Source organism: Sapajus apella, unplaced genomic scaffold (genome assembly GCF_009761245.1).
Source record: "Sapajus apella isolate SASKATOON/1434 unplaced genomic scaffold, GSC_monkey_1.0 scaffold92, whole genome shotgun sequence".
NCBI classification, from domain to species: domain Eukaryota; kingdom Metazoa; phylum Chordata; class Mammalia; order Primates; family Cebidae; genus Sapajus; species Sapajus apella.
In genome coordinates this window covers 4,740,312-4,745,006 of record NW_022437032.1, presented here as the reverse complement: position 1 = coordinate 4,745,006, position 4,695 = coordinate 4,740,312, and the positions used below count along the sequence as shown (strand labels likewise).

Below are 4,695 nucleotides of genomic sequence, written 5' to 3'. Positions count from 1 at the left end.
GGCTGGTTATACCCCTAACACTGAGACCCATCAATGAGAAAAATTTCGAGTTTATAAAACGGCAGCAGGTTATGCAGCATCGTGAATGAATTGATCACTGAGCTGAGTCATACTTAACTCATAGCTTTCAAATAGGAGGAAGGAGAATGAAAAGCCACAAGTGTGTTTACACACAGACACCCCTCCCTACAGGCCCCGAGCAGAGGTTCAAATCAAGGCAGCCTTCCCGTGGGCGTGGGTGAGGTGCCCAGCACGGGAGCCAGCTTTGCACTTAGCACAGGCTTGACAGCAGCGGAGTTTAGCAGAGACAGCGTTGACAGAAACCAGAGGGCTGCAGACAGGCTTGTTCCACATCTGGAGCCGGAGCACGTTGCGGGCCCTGGTGGCTGGGCAGCACCCTGTGGCGACTGTTAACCACTTGGCTGAGACCCGCTGGGCAGGTGCCTCTGAAATGTACGCTGGTCTGAACCCCACCTGGGGTATTTTGTGCTCTTAAGGACACCATAGTCATTGATGTAAGCGTGCAAATGATGAAGTGAAACTGATACTGGAAGAAATTCAGCCTCACTGGTAATAAAAGATAAATACCTGAAAATAAGATGTCACTTTATTATAATTTTTCCTGGCCATTTTATTATAATTTTTAGATTGGCCAAGATTTAAGAAGGTGACAGTTCTGTGGGCTGGGGGTGCAGACAGAAGCCGTCTTCTACGCTGCTGAGGGCTGTCAGGATTCTGCAGCCACATCTTTGAGCGGGTATAACTTGGACTCAAACAATTTTCCTTATAGGCAATAACCTACGAAATAGTGGATGTGTACACAGACATCTATGAGCCAGTCTATGCGTTGGGGGATTTGTACTTGGAGAAAATTAAATGTGCAATGAGAGGTGAACATTTGAATACATTTTGGTATATCCATAGAATGACATTCTACACAGTTGTAAAATGATGACGGCAGCTTTTGGGTTGTTACGGAAAGATGTTCCAGATATATGATTCGGTAGAAAATATGGGTTACAAAATAGAATGTAGAGTGTGAGCTCATTTTTGTAAAAAAAAAGAAAAAACACTTCAAACTATATCTAGATGTGAAAAATGCATGGAAATATTAACAGTAGTTATCTTTGGGTGATGGGATTGTAGATGAATTCTGTGCTAACATTTTTTAAAGGAAAAGGGATTACTTGAATAACACAAATGGACTGTAGAGGCAAGGGACCAGGCTGGTGAGGCCAGCAAGAGGGTGGCATGGCAGCCGAAAGGAGGGTGCTGGGGTCACTGCGGACCTGGGCGTAGATTCTGCTCGGATAGGAATTGTCCGCGGGGCTCTGGGCAGGTCGCGCAAGCTCTCTGAACCTTGGTGTCCTCATCTGAAGACGGGGGTCTGATGATACCTACTTCATGGCTGTGCTGTGAGGATTAAATGGGATAATTTCTGTAAGGTACTTGGCATATGATAAGCACTCAATAAATCTTAATTATATTTAAATATTCTATCAATATTCAATGCTGGCATTAACTATCTAAACACGCACACACATTCATCCACCAGCTAAAGGAGTAGACTCTTTTTCTTTCTAAAAAACTTCTTGGAAACTGATGTTTATTTTCAGTCAGTCTTATTTCCATGTGGCTTAAGAGCCCGTGGAAGAATAGCTGAAGGCTATTCAGTGGTGGCTGCTACCCATTCGGTGGCCCGAGCAGGGGGAGCTGCAGACCAGTCTTCCGTGGCAGGCTGAGTGCTCCAGTCTTGAGCAGAAAACTGCTGGCTGGGCACAGAGGACACCTACATGCCGTGAGACCAGCGGCAACCTCAGGTGAGCAGCAGTGAAGTCAGGAGCTGCAGCAGTGTTCGTTCATCTTGAAATTCCTCCTCGGTCACTGCCTTTTCAGCAGCCTGCTCTTCTTTTTCAATCTCTTCAGGTTCTCTGTAGAAGTAGCGATCAGGCGTCACCTCCCACCAGTGTTTGCGGGCGATGGTGTCACTGCATGTGCAGAACTTCCCAGGCCAGCATCCACATCAAACCCAGAGTGAGCTCCTTGTTGCATGGGATGGCAATGTCCACATAGCGCAGAGGAGAGTGTGTGTGACGCAGAGCAATGGTAGGTAGGTTATAACATAAGACACCTCTGTGTGAGGCTGGTGGTCAGCCCTGCAATCAGGAACCACAAGAAGCTGTGGTTCTGCGAAGGCTGCCTGGATCTGGCTAGTGAAGTTTCCAGGGGTGACGCGTCCAGCGCTGGCAGTGGCTCCAGTGGCAGCAGAACACTTCAGCATGGCCCTGTGGCCAGTGTTACCGGAGGATATGACACTGACATCAGCAGGGTTTTCAATGGCAACAATGGCTCGAGCTTCTATGAGGCAGATGCTGTCACTTTGCCCCTTACAGAGGTACTGTTCCATTTGGAAGCCAAGGTTGGTGCCACCTAAGTGGGTTCCTGCTGCAAGGAACTTAAAGACATCCTCCTCCTTCATTTGCAGGACAGGAAGGGCTCCAGACATTGTGAAGGGTTCCCTTTAAATTACGATGCAAATCCAGAACAATGCTGTATGGACCCCGCTGTGGGTAACACAGAAAGCGAGTAGACTTATTTTCTAAAACTCCCAAGGATGGACCCCATAGACAGAGTCACAGGGAGACCAATGTCAACTCCAAATTAAGAAGAATCTTCTAGCTACCCAAAGGTAAAAATGGGAGTCCCATCCCTGGAGGTATTCCAGTAGCTCGTGGGTAAACAGATGGCAGAGGTATGGGAGGTGATATTTGAGAGTCAGAAGATTGGGTTGACATAGCCAGTGGAATCCCCTTCAGTCCCCAGATTGAAGCCATTGGCAAAGGGCATGAGAAGCTGGCTCAGGGTCAGGCCACCTGGGGCCTCCCAGCAGCTCTGCCCCTTTCCCAGCAGGTGGCATGCTGGGTGTGCTCTCTCCTCTCTCAGTCCCGGTAGTCACAGGGCTAAAATCATTTCTGCTGTGCAGTTGTAAGAATTGGGAATAATACAGTCTAGCTCCTACTTCTATGAGTATTTTTGTTCTGAAAAGAGTGCAGCTAGGACCTGAGCAAATATTCATCCATTCATTCATCTGTGCCTGCATTCATTCACTAGACAAATGTCTATGGAACAGCATGCCCAGCTTCTGTAATGGGCAGGGCCCCTTTTATTCCTTTATTCCAAGGGAAAAATAAAGGAATAATCATTGCTTCTGAGCTGCTCCTGGTTCATCACACCAGGGGCAGCTCAGGAGCCATGGTCATTTCTTCCTTTTTAGTCCTAATTTATAAATAGTACTTTGTAATTATAATAAAAGATGTTATAGTTTATAATTATAATTGTATTTTGTATCTTATAATAAAATATATATAATTATGACTATATGGCTAGGCACAGTGGCTCATACCTGTAATCCCAGCACTTAGGGAGGCTGAGGTGGGCAAGTCACTTTAAGGTCAGGAGTTCAAGACCAGCCTGGCCAACATGGTGAAACCCCATCTCTCCTAAAAATACAAAAATTAGCCAGGCATGGTGGTAGGTCCCTGTAATTCCAGCTACTCAGGAGACTGAGGCAGGAGAATAGCTTGAACCCAGGAGGTGGAGGTTGCAGTGAGCTGAGGGCATGCCACTGCACTCCAGTCTGGGTAACAGAGCGAGACCGTCTCAAAAAAAAAATGTTTATGTAATAACATAGTTATTATATAATAACAACACATATTAATAATGGATACATGTTAAAGGTGAGTGTTTGGCAGTTTTTAAAGTTAGGAATGCATCATCAAATAATTCAGAGCTAAGCATTAAAGACCAGGAGCAATGGTTATTCATTCCTTTTCTCAGGGTTCTCTGAGCAGAGCTTGCTCCTGATTGGGGTTCTTAAGTGTTTGTGAAATGAATGAATGAAGAAATCAGACTCCTGATCTTTTGGGAGGCTGGAAGTGACTTGAAGATTCATATGTGTTGTGTCAACTGAAAAAAAATCACAAATGTGTAAATGTAGAAAGGAGACTGTTTCTTATAAAAGATCATAGCCTGGAAGGTGGCCATTCGCCACAGACAGGGAAGCATCACCTCTGGAAGACCCCGTTAGCAGGCACTCCGAGGGAGGGAAGGACGAGACAGGAAGTCGTGAATGAGTAGGCCAAGTAGACATCCTCAGCAGGTTACAGGAGGAGCCATGAATATTCATGAAGGCGGTCCTGATGTATGCAGGAACAAACGTGTGTTACGTGTGACCTATGTTCGCTTAGGGAAGGAGATAGTGTTTAAATGCATTTAAAGGTCCTGTAGGTCAAAAGGTGAAGCAGGGCCATGGAGGCACTTAGCGTGCAGCCTCTGTAAACCGGCCAGAGCCTGTTTACGGTTGGGAAGAAGTTACTGAAATCAGTCTCTGTCCAGTCAAAGCTGAAGTTGTGGCTTGGGGAACGGGGGGGCAGTTGGCATGTGGCGTGAGTTGCAATTGTTTAGTGTTGCTGATCTTGAGTCAGTGCTTATTTAGATGCTAGAGAAAAAGAGAAATCTTGCAGTCGTTAGCATAGGACGACAGTAGTTTCTTTAAGGATGTGCTAAACTTCGCCCTTGCTTGTCATGGCGTTAGATCCTGTTTATAATTTGTATCTTATTGCCACAAAGAGTCTATCCTGTCAGTCTTATGATCTCTGTGTTCACATGAATGTTAGTCCGTTACTGAGTCCGAGC

General features: G+C 45.9%; 1 pseudogene; it reads right to left on the bottom strand.

The window, feature by feature from the left end:
* Positions 1-1,985: 1,985 nt before the first annotated feature.
* Positions 1,986-2,520, bottom strand: LOC116535131 (annotated as a pseudogene).
* Positions 2,521-4,695: the final 2,175 nt, after the last annotated feature.